Source organism: Ischnura elegans, unplaced genomic scaffold, assembly GCF_921293095.1.
Source record: "Ischnura elegans unplaced genomic scaffold, ioIscEleg1.1, whole genome shotgun sequence".
Taxonomy (NCBI): Eukaryota; Metazoa; Arthropoda; class Insecta; order Odonata; family Coenagrionidae; genus Ischnura; species Ischnura elegans.
The window spans coordinates 222,097-237,307 of NW_025791716.1; the positions used below are offsets into that span (position 1 = coordinate 222,097).

Genomic DNA, 15,211 nt, shown 5'->3' on the forward strand with positions numbered 1-15,211 from the left:
TCTATATTCCAATTATGCAAATGTTCACTACATTGTGCTTGAATCATGGCTTAATTAACGATATTATTTGCGAATTTAAGGCGAGGATTTGGTCGTTCGGTTTGCCTTTGTTGTCGAGAACATTAATAGTTCACGACAATTGACAATCGATGGTTCATTAGGTATGGCAAGGATTCTCATATTGCCGCTGCGTTGCGAATAATTATCCCAATTGCTTTCCCACGGGCGATTCCAAATTCCCAACTGAGATGCGCTTAGTGGACTGCTGGAGGTTCCCCCCGCACCATCTAGCGGCGGATTCTGTATTACTCCTCGATCGCTCTTGCTGCGGCAGCTGTCGTGAGAAGACGTCGCGAGTAATTAATGTCAGTGATAATTGTTGCATGTTAACAGCGGTAACTGACATAACGCCGGTTCTGTAGTGTTCTTCGTGACGATCAGCAAACGTGAGGAAAGGAGTGAAAGTGTCTGTGTCGCTGGATGCATAGGAAAAGTTATTGAAATGTACGGCAATAAGTGTGTTGACAACAGCGATGGCGATTGTGATCCACAGCCGAAGAGCCGAGTAAGTACGCTATTACTTATTTTCACACTCTTCACATTCATATTCGTTGTCTGTGTTATTCCTTGGCTTTCTCTTTTGCGTAGAAAAGTAAACTGTGATGTGATTAATACACTGTTTGACGGTTGATTGATCCCAGGGTGTAATTGTGCATCGTAAGAAAACAGAAATTAGTCGTGGCGTCCTTAATTGTAACAAGTTGAGTGAATCGTGGCATAATTTAAAAGTGTTTGCCATTGAATGTGCTAAGACGTTGATGGTTTCCCCTTGCACTATGTATCTTAGGCAAAGTGCGTTGTTAAAAATGTTGACGAAAGAGTTGAAGGAAGAATATTTTTCGCGAATGTTTCCCTTAGCAACTGATTGTTTGGTGTCACAAAATTAACTACGGTAAAGTTTAATTGAAGTGTTAACGGTGTTACATCGTGGTTGTTTACTCTGCATATGTGAAGTCATGTACATTGGCAGATCCGGATTAATAATAAGTGTAATGCTATGTATTTGGACCGCTGTTGTGAAAGCAGTTAGCGATGTTAAATAGTGCACATCGCATTTCCACTGTCAGACGGCGTTGATTATTGTTAAATTTCCTTTCGTCCGAATATAATTCCTTGTGTGATATTTCATAACTTCTTGGCAGCGAAACTTCATAATTAATTAGGGCAACGATAACATTCCATGGTAATGCTGTGTTAAGTTGACTTGTGACTTGAAAAGCGTAGTGTTAGCATCACGGAGGCCGAAAGAATTTTATCGGATATAGAAAAGGAATTAATTGTAAAACGTAAAATCACAAACGTTTCCTCAGACTCGTGAAATTGGAGACCAGCAAAACGCCATTGTCATATGATTGAATGGAAACCGTGAAATGTTGTAAGTAGCGGCACTCATACGCAAGTTTATTTGTGATTTTGCAAAATTATGTCCAGCGTTGGTTATCGGAAATGTGTGAACGCATTATGCAAAGCGTCGAAGACTATTTTAAGTCCTCCACACACATTTTCGCACACCGCATGTGTTATGATTTTCGGGAAAAAATGTAAACTGTGCTCTTGCAATGCGTTACTGATTGTTACGAGGTAACCGTAGGGGCTCGAAACTGAAATAGCTTTCGCCATGGGTGATAATTACTCGATTTCATTACATCAAACTTTTTTATCGCTGGTCTTTCCTGGGAAAGGGAATGAGAAATGTGATTGTTGACGTGCTAATTATCCTTAGCAACCGGGTGTTTGCTGGTTTCATTGCTGTTGTTTTCAATTGTTTCGACAAGTACGAACGCTGAAGTTGTTGCACCGATTTGCGTGTGGGAAGTGTTCCACTACTAATTGCTTGCATTGAAAAATTCTTATTGTTGCGAATTTAGTATCGATAGTAAGTATCGTACGTTTGCGTTTCATTGTCTTTGATAGGACGTCGTGCGTTTGATGAGTAACTGTTACAATAAATCTGTAATTGAATTGATGTAATGAATCGTTCACGAAACAACTCCGCGATTAATATATTTCTCGAATGCATCTGCAAGCTTTGTCCGTTTAACCGATTGCAAGCGTGCCATTACAACGTAAACGAGACATAATGAAAGAAAGAAATTGCGTCCTTCATGTTCCGGGAGCACAATTTTATCCATCGCATGACACGCAAGTTCGGACGACAGCATTTTGTTTTGCTTTTCTCCAGGCTCGACACCCCCGATACCGGCTGCCTAGTCAGTGTGCGTGTCGAGACTTGCAGGAACTCAATTCGTATGGGAGTGGAAGTGGTCCGCTAGTTATGCACGCGAAAATGAAATGCAATACGCCGAGCGACGCTCGGTGGTCGGCAGTTAATAGCATTGCCCGGATTTAATTTCCTTCAGTCAAAATTAACATTCACCAAAGATGAGAAATGTGCAGGTTTACAATGATGTGTACATAGATTGAATTTGTAAGTGATTTTACGTGCATAACGGACGCAAGCCTTGCGTCTTCGGACGAAAAGGCCATGCGCCATTGCTGTCATTAATAGTAATCGTTCGAGACAGCAAAGATCCGAGGACTCGACAGTGTATGCATTGGCATTGTTGACCTCGGTCGTAAACAATAGCCGGGGTGCGCTCTCCCTCGGGGGAATCGAACTTTCAAACTTGTGTTTGCACGCGCCCGGCGAGGCAGGCACCGGACTGCGGAGTGGCCTCCCCCGCACCATCTAGCGGCAGCGCGTGTTACTTTTTGAGCACTCACGATGCAATACTTGTCCCGGGAGGCGGATGACGAGATAATATTATTACTTTGTTGCAAGTTTGTCAGCGACTGCTGACATTACGTCGTTTGTATCTTCCTCCTTTTGACGCTACACACGTTTAAGAAAGCAAATGATGAATGATCCGCAGTAATAACCGCCGATCCGGTTAATGATGGGAATCGCACGTAGCAGGGTTTTAATTATTACGCAAGGAATTAATTTTCGTTCCGAGGAAATCTAACAGGAGAATAGTAATCGCTGAAAGCATTTCACAAATTCACCTTCGTCTTTATTAAAAGAATTTTTCTCGACATATTCTGGCAATGCATAGGTAGTGGTAGCTGAGTTAAAATATTTTTTGAGTGAACAGGTACCGTGGCCCTCCGAGAGATCAGGAGATACCAGAAGAGCACCGAGCTTCTGATCCGCAAGCTGCCCTTCCAGCGCCTGGTCCGTGAGATCGCCCAGGACTTGAAGACCGACCTCCGCTTCCAGAGCTCCGCCGTCATGGCTTTGCAGGAGGCGTCCGAGGCCTACCTCGTGGGTCTTTTCGAGGACACCAACCTGTGCGCCATCCACGCCGAGCGCGTCACCATCGTGCACCAAAGGACATCAAGCTGGCACGCCGTATCCGCGGAGAGCGCGCTTAGATCGTCATCGCTGTCGACTTCTTGTCGGCACAAAAACAAAAGTCCTTTTCAGGACTAGACGTCATACGGACGATTGTTTCCCATTGCTTTCATCGACGAGAATGAAATAATATTTCATCAAGTAAAGCTGAAAGAGAATGGAAAAAAATAATAAAGTTGTAATTAATGATAATTATAATTAACTAATGAAAAATGGTTGAAATTAATACGAATAAAACTTATGAAAAGATGTGTTTTTGCAGATGGAGTGCTTGGCATCCTGGCAGTTTCCTGACGAAAAATGCTGTCTTTTACAGAATGGCAACTCAACCCGTGGACTTGTGGGAAGGGAAACAAACGAGAAACGGCGGAATTATGGGCGGAATTAACGCTACTTTGAAAAAAAGTTAGCGAATGTTGCGATTTTACTATTTTTTTCTAAGAAAAGTATCTATTCTTCAGTGGAGTTGGATGCTTATCGATACACTAGAGTGACGGTGTCTTTCGATAGCATCGAAAACTGGACTCTATCGATGCTAAAAATATCGATTTTTCGATAACGAATGTGGGACCATGAAAGAGGAATTTTAGCGAAGGTGTTGACTTTGGGATTTTTTTATTTGGCAGATATGTTCAAGGTCATCCATTTAATTAATGGTTAATAAAGTACTGTCATAGTACGTCCTCGGCCGGGCGGGGGAGGTCGGAGGGGGGGGGGGGGAAGAGGGGCGGAAGGCCTGGAGGTGAGGCGACATTCCTGGGAGGCATTTTTCTCTTCCCCTCTGCCGCCGCAATTCATGTGTGATTTTGCAAAATTATGTTTGGCGTAGATTATCTTAAATGCGGGAAGGCGTTATTTGGATGAAGTGTATAATATTTGATTGGTATTTGTCAACTTACAGGCCACAGCAGCCCCATGAAAACTACTGAAATCGAAAGGATAATGAAACCGTCATTTCAGTGTTGATATTAAAGATTATCCTCTCAGAAAAATGATGCTCTGTTTGAAAATAATGAAATTACAAGTTTAACGTGAGCTGCCGCGAAATAAATTCAAAATATTGTGAAAAAAACATGCGTGCTTGAAGCATCGATCGTGTGCTGAAAATAAACTCTTTGATTCGGGTTAGCGGTGACCTATGAAATTCGTGGAAAATGGTAAATTTTGGAAAAAAAATAATAATGCAGTACTGGTTCCCTTCTCGTAACTCCAAACTCTAAGGCGTTCATAAGCTATAACATCGAGACAGAAATGTAATTCTTATCTTTGTCAACACCATACAACGTGTGTGTACGACAATCACTTGGTTTCAGATTTTTAATATTACAAATGTACACTAAATTCCTGCCCTGAGTTAACTCCGAAATGCCACGCCGAGCAGTCGAGATGACGGAAAAAGCCGTTTATTTAACACAAAGTGGCCACCAAGCAATGTTTTACGTGTTATTTCACATCAACACACATTCTTGAACAAGATGCACAGCAATTCGGATTTTTAAATACCATGTTATTCGGGAAATCCGTGTAAAACTTTGTAGTTGAGTCGTGGACGTGAAAGAGTTGTAACGGTGACATTTGAAAATTTTTTCCGACCACTTTAGTACGTGCTGGATGCTTGAAATTCATCCTCAATACGTGTTATGTGGTGCTCTTTTGGAATCCGAAAGAAAAACGGAGACTTTTGCCATACTTAATGATTTATAAATGAAAGGCGCGTGAATATACGCGAAATGGTGGTTCCAACGACCTTTTAATAATTTTTAAAAATAGGAAGGATGCGTGCTGGGGTGTCAAAATTCATAGGACATGAGCGTTTAGTAATGCAAATTGCGAATTTAAAAGATACTGGACGAAAATCGGCCTAGTAGGAGGGAAAAAAAATGGAAAGTGACGTTTCCAAGTGTCCCAAAGAAAAGTGGGGGGGGGGTAATGTTTAAAAAATTCACCGTGGCCAGAGTTTTGCAGATATTTGAAAAATACCAACGGGGTCGTGTTCCTAAGGCATTTAACTAAAGGTTTTGTGAAAATGGGGTCGAAATTCGGAAGGAGTAAAATTTGCGCACTTGTCTTCCGTCGAGTAAAAAAACCGAGTGCGCCGCTGTTGTGAACTAACTCGATTTTTTGGATGACTCGATGTTCGAAGTACAGTACTGCGTTTGGGGTACTTCCCGAGCAGGTAAAAATCTGAAACCGGTGTCGTTCGTTCGGGGAAGGTGCTGGAAAGGGAATTGCGTCGAGAAATGGTGTGAAAAAAAATTATTTCAGGAGATTTAGAAGGGGAGATATAATAACCTTCATAAGGTGACCGCTGAAGTCGCAAAAGTCGCCTCCGGCGGGTTGCGGTTGGCGTGAAAAATACATGTCCGAGTGATTTTGGGAGAGGAGAATACCGGCCGTAATGCCTCAAATGTGAATTCGGTATGCGAGGAGCGGTTGTTTGGATTAAGGTCGTCGAAATTTTTTGCAAACGATATGTGGTTGGAGGCTGACATCACTCGGTAAGAGTGAATGGGGGGGGGGGACGACTTTTTGCCGGTATGGCTACAGAATTTTTGGAAATTCCCGGCTCCTGGGACCGTGGCATGCTGTCGTCCTCGGCCGGGCGGGGAAGGGCGGAGGGGGGGGGGGGAAGAGGGGCGGAAGGCCTGGGAGGCATTTTTCTCTTCCCCTCTGCCGCCGCAATTCATGTGTGATTTTGCAAAATTATGTTTGGCGTAGATTATCTTATATGTGGGAAGGCGTTATTTGGATGAAGTGTATAATATTTGATTGGTATTTGTCAACTTACAGGCCACAGCAGCCCCATGAAAACTACTGAAATCGAAAGGATAATGAAACCGTCATTTCAGTGTTGATATTAAAGATTATCCTCTCAGAAAAATGATGTTCTGTTTGAAAATAATGAAATTAGAAGTTTAACGTGAGTTTAAGTAAGTGAAGTAACGTGAGAACGATAGAATCTCCTCGTAATATATTGCCATCAATGGCACTGTTTTCATCATCTTATCTTCTCTTAGCGCTCGTTCCATCAATACCTTCAATCTCCTCTGTATCTCATGTAGAAGCTGCCACTCGTAACCCATCATGTCCTGCACTTCATACCTCCTCGTAACATATTGCCATCTAAAGCACTGTTTGCATCATTCCATCTTCTCTTAGCTCGATATTTCAAATTCCGCTGTGGACGTCCACGGCGAGCGACTGCGAAAAGGCCCCCCCGCGCCATCTATCGGTGGAATCTGAATTACTACTCGATCACTCTTGCAGCGGTAGCTGTCGTGAGAAGACGACGCGAATAATTATTATCAGTTATAATTATTGCATGTTTATCAGCGGTTACTGGCATAACGCCGGTTCTGTAGTGTTCTTTGTGACGCTCAGCAAACGTGAGGAAAAGAGTGAAAGTGTCTGTGTCGATGGATGTATTGGAAAAGTGAGTGAAATGCAGGAGAATCAATAGTGTTGACAAAAGCGATGCTGATAGCCGTGCAGGTGAATACTTGTGATCCACAACCAGCGAGCCGAGTAAGTATTACTTATTTAAACACTTTTCACGCTCGTATTCGTCGACTGTGTTGTTCCTTGCGTTTCTCTTTTGCGTGGAAAAGTAAACTATGTAGTGATTAATTCACTGTTTGACGATGATGACGGTTGATTGATCCCAACGTGTTATTGTGTATCCTAAGAAAACCGAAATTATTCGCGGCATCCTTAATTGTTACAAGTTGAGTGAATCGTGGCTTAATTTAAAATTGTTTGCCTTTCTCTGTGCCAAGAAGTTGATGGTTTTCCCTTGCACTTTGTATCTTAGACACTGTGCGCTGTTTAAAATGTTGACGAAAGAGTTGAAGGAAGAATATTTTTCGCTAATGTTTTCCTTAGCAACGGATTGCTGGTTTCACATTAGTGAATACGGAATAATTAAATTGTATTGTTTAGCGTGTTATATCGTCGTTCTTTACTCTGCATGTGTGAAGTGATGCCAATTGGCAGATCTTGATTAATAATACGTGTCAATGCTAAGTCTAATAAGTGCAATGAAAGAACAATAAACGATGTTGACGATTACACATCCCATTCCTACTGTCAGGCGTCGTTGGTTATTTTTAACGTTCCTTTCGTGGGAATGTAATTCCTTTTGTACCATTTCATTTTTTCTTGGCAGCGGAATAACGTAAATAATTAGGGCAGGGACAACGTTTTATGGCAAGCTGTGATAACTTAACGTGTGATTTTAAAAGCGAACTGTTAGCATAACGAAGCCCAAGGAATGTTATCGGACGTAGTAGAGGAATTACTTTTCAAAAGTCAAAGGCAGACTCACAAACATTTCCCAGATTGTACTGCCTCTTTCAGTAATTCCGGATTGCTACATCATTTCCTTCGCCATACAAATTTTAACAGTGACATCCGTACTTGAAATATTGGTTTAAAATCGCTTGGAAATCTTCGAAAACCACGTAAGACTCTGCATTATGAGGTACGTTTTGGTTGATATTTTGAGCAGCAAGAATTCTCTCTATTCCAATTATGCAAATGTTCACTACATTGTTCTTGAATCTCGGCTTGACGAACGATAGTGCGCCACTTCAAAAACTCTGTCCGTTGGCAGGGAGCCGACCTCGATTCAAAGTTCTACCCTATCGACAGTTGCTTACGTCACACGCTGCCGCTTCTTGGTCGGGGAGACGTACCTTCCCCCACCACCATATCCGACCGTGGGAACAAGAGTCCCCTTCATGTTCCCATGCAGACGGGCGACTGGCATTTGTTTTCGTGATACGTATTCCCGACGGAAATATTTCCAACCCTAAAGTTTCACTTGCGCTATGGAATACTTCATTGGACGTATACACCGATCATTGATTGATAAATTCCTCGACATGACTATTGCGTGAATGTAATGAAAGTGTACTGTTGACGAAGGAACGATATCCATTGAGCGTTTTTTTTCAAGTGTTAACGTTATCTCCAAGCCTTGCAAAACCCTACTTCCATTAATGGCAGTCTATTACCTTTCCACATTTTTTAATGGTGCTATGCCATGAAAGTATGTGTTGCTGTCATTGAAGTGATTATCCTCGCGTGCAAGTCTTTCGATACGGCAGGTATTGAATGATGCCATGAATAGAAAACACTTACTCACTTTTTACGTCGACGGGAAACAAACGAAGGAGGCCATTGCGTCTTTTGAAAAATTCGCCCCTTGGAACTTCTTTTTTTTTCTTCCCGGCGTCCCCTGCCCCCCTCGATGCGTTCAGGTTCGTGGTGGGGGAACCCGTCCCCCACCACCCGGATCCAAGCGTGGGAACTACCCCACACACGGGTTCCCAAGAAAGTTGTCTTCGTTGACCCAAGAATTTCCCCACCCCCGGATTCTTTCCACGTGGCGGTACCTCGCACGAAGAGACAGTGCGTTACAAAAAATTTGTGGACGAATAAAACTTTAAACAGTATGGAGGGAAATGTTTACAACTGACTGCACGAAATGGATTATGTCGCACTGGTTTTTTCTCAAACAGTCTTCATTAATGAATTAGAGAATGAGGAATACAAATACATCTTCCACCAAGGACGCTGAATAATCCGATTCACCAAGTAATACTTTCCAACTGCAACGAAAGAGAATGCTCGTGACGAGGGAGCATAATTTTAGACGATTCCGGCATTTAACGCGACTCCGGTGTAAATGGAAAAGGTGTTTACGATAATCCGTGTCCACCACGGCTAAAAATTTATTTCGAAGTCACGGGGGACTGCATTGGGAATGATGCATCACATTTTAGAATTTTCTTTCATTCCCGTGATTTAATGAAGGGGAAAATAGGCGCTCTGGGATTTTCTCACCCGCGCGGTTACCCGAAGGAATGTTTCTTATTTCAGTAGCCGCCTTTCCGTCGGCCGATGTGCGCAGAGAAAGTCTGTGAATCGCCGAGAGAAGCACGCCACACCATCTAGCGGCGGCGGCGGAACCACACTCGGACAGTTCGCAGCCAAGTGCGAAATAGGCGACCAGCTAGTTATTAGTTATTGTATGGCATATTATTACGAGACGGAGTCATTCACTAGTAACCGAAGAAGGGGAGAATATCAATAACATTCTCGCTTTTTCTGCATTTCCCTTGCAGACCATTCCTAATTAACATGCTGAAGTAACACAATAGCAGGAATGGTTTCCGATGCAGTGCACGAAAAAAAAATTATGTTAGAATTATGGAGTTATGACTAAATTTATCAAAGTTTTCGGTTCACGAGGGACATCAAAATATTCGGTAGAAATCAGCAAACGATTTGTATAAAGTGTATGAAATTGGATTGCTATTTGTCAACTTACAGGCCACAGCAGCCCCATGAAAACTAATAAAATCGAAAGGATGATGAAACTACATTTGTTGATATTAAAGATTTTGCTCTCAGAAAAAATTATGTTCTGTTTGGAAATAATGAAATTAAAAGTTTAACGTGAGCCGCAGCGAAAGAAATACAAAATATTGTGAAAAAAATTGCGTGCCTGAAGCATCGAACGTGGGCCCCGCGCGCGTGGTAGCAACGTACTCTAACAACTAGTCCAAATGGGATGATAAAGATGTTGGTAGCACCAACGCCGTAATATTTTATTACTGCAAATAATCAACCTTTATTCTGGAGTGCGAATCCGGTGTTCGATGGCTTTCATCGATTTTTTTCTCCCGTGTCTTATATGTCTTCGGGAGGCAATTTATATTAAGCAGACAACATTTCCCTATCAATAAAAATTAGCAGGAGGTGCAAAAAGTGGCATTTTTGATAAGCGAATTCCATGATTTTCCACCGTCGGTTGCTATGTTACGTCGCACGTAACGTTGAAAGAATTAGCGATGCAAAGTTTCCATTATTTGCTGTACTCGCGTTACGTCTTGCATTGAAATGTTTAGGTGTAGCAATCAGCCAACAGGAAACCAAATAACTTCGTTACTAAGGGTAACTATATTGTTCAGCGCTCAAGCGAAACAGTTAAATGTCACGAAAAGCTTACCAAATAATTGAGTTATGCTTTGAAAATCATTGTGGAAGAGACGAGTGTGTTCATTAACATATACTCAAGGCAGAAGGCACGGAAATTTATTGCTACGGATTAAGTCGTTCCGTGCGTTTTAATAGAATGTAGAGAAATGTGGATTGCCTATTCGTAAGATATTAATTAATCGGTTCTCTCCCTTTACTGACTAAATGTACGGCTATACTCCGAAACTCTGCGAACTTTTCTCGTGTACTGCGAATATGTACAACTATGGGAGTTCGGTTTAAGGATAAGTCGTTGACACTGGCAGACAGTGACGATATTACTTATTGAGAAGAGGAAGGATATTTGACGCAATTAGGGTGCAATCGAGGAAGGAAAGTAGACCTGACTACTCACGAGGAATAATTAATTCGGATAAGGAAATTCTTCGATCGCTCGCGAAAGGATGTAATTTCCGCTTCACTCCGATGGCGAGGAGACTGGAGAACGATTGTCATTCACCGTGGCATGCAAAAATGTAGTAAGAACTTACGGTACCGTTAGGGAAAATGTAAAATTGAATCGTGGACAACTGCGGGCAGCAACTCGGGCACGAAACATTTTCAGAGTGGGAAGGAACGGTGACAAACAGTTAAAGGTGTTTACGATAATCCGTGTCCACCACGGCTAAAAATTTATTTCGAAGTCACGGGGGACTGCATTGGGAATGATGCATCACATTTTAGAATTTTCTTTCATTCCCGTGATTTAATGAAGGGGAAAATAGGCGCTCTGTGATTTTCTCACCCGCGCGGTTACCCGAAGGAATGTTTCTTATTTCAGTAGCCGCCTTTCCGTCGGCCGATGTGCGCAGAGAAAGAGTCTGTGAATCGCCGGGAGAAGCACGCCGCACCATCTAGCGGCGGCGGCGGCGGAACCATACTCGGACAGTTCGCAGCCAAGTGCGAAATAGGCGACCAGCTAGTTATTAGTTGATTTATGGTATATTAATACGAGACTCAGTCATTCACTAGTAACCGAAGAAGGGGAGAATATCAATAACATTCTCGCTTTTTCTGCATCTCCCTTGCAGACCATTCCTAATTAACATGCTGAAGTAACACAATAGCAAGAATGGTTTCCGATGCAGTGCACGAAAAACAAATTATGTTAGAATTATGGAGTTATGACTAAATTTATCAAAGTTTTCGGATTGCTCTCTTTCTTATTCTCTCATCTCTGATGTTCACCATAAAACTTACAGCATGTAACGTATTTCGTAGTCCAGAAACCCACGCCGCACCGTACCGATTTTGGAAAAAAAATTATAATGCAGTACTGGTTGCCTTCTCCTAACTTCAAACTCTAAGGCGATAATATGCTATACCGTCGAGACAGAAATGTAATTCTTATCTTTGTCAACACCATACAACGTGTGTGTACGACAATCACTTGGTTTCAGATTTTTAATCCCACAATGTACACTAAATTCCTGTCCTAAGTCTACTCCGAAATGCCACGCCGAGCAGTCGAGATGACGGAAAAAGCCGTTTATTTAACACAAAGTGGCCACCAAGCAATGTTTTACGTGTTATTTCACATCAACACACATTCTTGAACAAGATGCACAGCAATTCGGATTTTTAAATACCATGTTATTCGGGAAATCCGTGTAAAACTTTGTAGTTGAGTCGTGGACGTGAAAGAGTTGTAACGGTGACATTTGAAAAATTTTTCCGACCACTTTAGTACGTGCTGGATGCTTGAAATTCATCCTCAATACGTGTTATGTGGTGCTCTTTCGGAATCCGAAAGAAAAACGGAGACTTTTGCCATACTTAATGATTTATAAATGAAAGGCGCGTGAATATACGCGAAATGGTGGTTCCAACGACCTTTTAATAATTTTTAAAAATAGGAAGGATGCGTGCTGGGGTGTCGAAATTCATAGGACATGAGCGTTTAGTAATGCAAATTGCGAATTTAAAAGATACTGGACGAAAATCGGCCTAGTAGGAGGGAAAAAAAATGGAAAGTGACGTTTCCAAGTGTCCCAAAGAAAAGTGGGGGGGGGTAATGTTTAAAAAATTCACCGTGGCCAGAGTTTTGCAGATATTTGAAAAATACCAACGGGGTCGTGTTCCTAAGGCATTTAACTAAAGGTTTTGTGAAAATGGGGTCGAAATTCGGAAGGAGTAAAATTTGCGCACTTGTCTTCCGTCGAGTAAAAAAACCGAGTGCGCCGCTATTGTGAACTAACTCGATTTTTTGGATGACTCGATGTTCGAAGTACAGTACTGCGTTTGGGGTACTTCCCGAGCAGGTAAAAATCTGAAACCGGTGTCGTTCGTTCGGGGAAGGTGCTCGAAAGGTAATTGCGTCGGGAAATGGTGTGAAAAAAAATTATTTCAGGAGATTTAGAAGGGGAGATATAAATACCTTCATAAGGTGACCGCTGAAGACGTAAAAGTCGCCTCCGGCGGGTTGCGGTTGGCGTGAAAAATACATGTCCGAGTGATTTTGGGAGAGGAGAATACCGGCCGTAATGCCTCAAATGTGAATTCGGTATGCGAGGAGCGGTTGTTTGGATTAAGGTCGTCGAAATTTTTTGTAAACGATATGTGGTTGGAGGCTGACATCACTCGGTGAGAGTGAATGGGGGGGGGGACGACTTTTTGCCGGTATGGCTACAGAATTTTTGGAAATTCCCGGCTCCTGGGACCGTGGGATGCTGTCGTCCTCGGCCGGGCGGGGAAGGGCGGAGGGGGGGAGGAAGAGGGGCGGAAGGCCTGGAGGTGAGGTGACATTCCTGGGAGGCATTTTTCTCTTCCCCTCTGCCGCCGCAATTCATGTGTGATTTTGCAAAATTATGTTTGGCGTAGATTATCTTAAATGCGGGAAGGCGTTATTTGGATGAAGTGTATAATATTTGATTGGTATTTGTCAACTTACAGGCCACAGCAGCCCCATGAAAACTACTGAAATCGAAAGGATAATGAAACCGTCATTTCAGTGTTGATATTAAAGATTATCCTCTCAGAAAAATGATGCTCTGTTTGAAAATAATGAAATTACAAGTTTAACGTGAGTTTAAGTAAGTGAAGTAACGTGAGAACGATAGAATCTCCTCGTAATATATTGCCATCAATGGCACTGTTTTCATCATCTTATCTTCTCTTATCGCTCGTTCCATCAATACCTTCAATCTCCTCTGTATCTCATGTAGAAGCTGCCACTCGTAACCCATCATGTCCTGCACTTCATACCTCCTCGTAACATATTGCCATCTAAAGCACTGTTTGCATCATTCCATCTTCTCTTAGCTCGATATTTCAAATTCCGCTGTGGACGTCCACGGCGAGCGACTGCGAAAAGGCTCCCCCGCGCCATCTATCGGCGGAATCCGAATAACTACTCGATCACTCTTGCAGCGGTAGCCGTCGTGAGAAGACGACGCGAATAATTAATATCAGTTATAATTATTGCATGTTTATCAGCGGTTACTGACATAACGCCGGTTCTATAGTGTTCTTCGTCAGGCGTCGTTGGTTATTCTTAACGTTCCTTTCGTGGGAATGTAATTCCTTTTGTGCTATTTCATTTTTTGTTGGCAGCGGAATAACGTAAATAATTAGGGCAGGGACAACGTTTCATGGTAAGCTGTGATAACTTAACATGTGAATTTAGAAGGGAAGTGTTAGCATAACGAAGCCCAAGGTATGTTATCGGACGTAAAAGAGGAATTAATTTTGAAACGTCAAAGGCAAACTCACAAACATTTCCCAGATTGTACTGCCCCTTTCAGTAATTGCTTTGCTACAACATTTCCTTCGCCAAACGAATATCAGTGGCATCCGTACTTGAAATATTGGTTTAAAATCCCTAGGAAATCGTCGAAATCCACGTAAGACTGCATAATGAGGTACGTTTTGGTTGATATTTTGAGCTACAAGAGTACTCTATATTCCAATTATGCAAATGTTCACTACATTGTGCTTGAATCATGGCTTAATTAACGATATTATTTGCGAATTTAAGGCGAGGATTTGGTCGTTCGGTTTGCCTTTGTTGTCGAGAACATTAATAGTTCACGACAATTGACAATCGATGGTTCATTAGGTATGGCAAGGATTCTCATATTGCCGCTGCGTTGCGAATAATTATCCCAATTGCTTTCCCACGGGCGATTCCAAATTCCCAACTGAGATGCGCTTAGTGGACTGCTGGAGGTTCCCCCCGCACCATCTAGCGGCGGATTCTGTATTACTCCTCGATCGCTCTTGCTGCGGCAGCTGTCGTGAGAAGACGTCGCGAGTAATTAATGTCAGTGATAATTGTTGCATGTTAACAGCGGTAACTGACATAACGCCGGTTCTGTAGTGTTCTTCGTGACGATCAGCAAACGTGAGGAAAGGAGTGAAAGTGTCTGTGTCGCTGGATGCATAGGAAAAGTTATTGAAATGTACGGCAATAAGTGTGTTGACAACAGCGATGGCGATTGTGATCCACAGCCGAAGAGCCGAGTAAGTACGCTATTACTTATTTTCACACTCTTCACATTCATATTCGTTGTCTGTGTTATTCCTTGGCTTTCTCTTTTGCGTAGAAAAGTAAACTGTGATGTGATTAATACACTGTTTGACGGTTGATTGATCCCAGGGTGTAATTGTGCATCGTAAGAAAACAGAAATTAGTCGTGGCGTCCTTAATTGTAACAAGTTGAGTGAATCGTGGCATAATTTAAAAGTGTTTGCCATTGAATGTGCTAATACGTTGATGGTTTCCCCTTGCACTATGTATCTTAGGCAAAGTGC

The 15,211-nt window shown here is 42.3% G+C and overlaps 1 non-coding gene across 3 annotated transcripts in view; it reads left to right on the top strand.

The window, feature by feature from the left end:
• LOC124173581 overlaps positions 1-15,211 on the top strand; it is a 289,573-nt gene that overhangs the window by 175,937 nt on the left and 98,425 nt on the right. Inside the window, exon 1 of one of the 3 annotated variants that reach the window (XR_006868642.1) lies at positions 14,017-14,920. The exons of the other annotated variants lie outside the window; for them this stretch is intronic. This is a non-coding gene — a transcript (uncharacterized LOC124173581). Of the gene's footprint in view, positions 1-14,016; positions 14,921-15,211 lie in introns of those variants that run through there. 3 annotated transcript variants of the gene reach the window in all.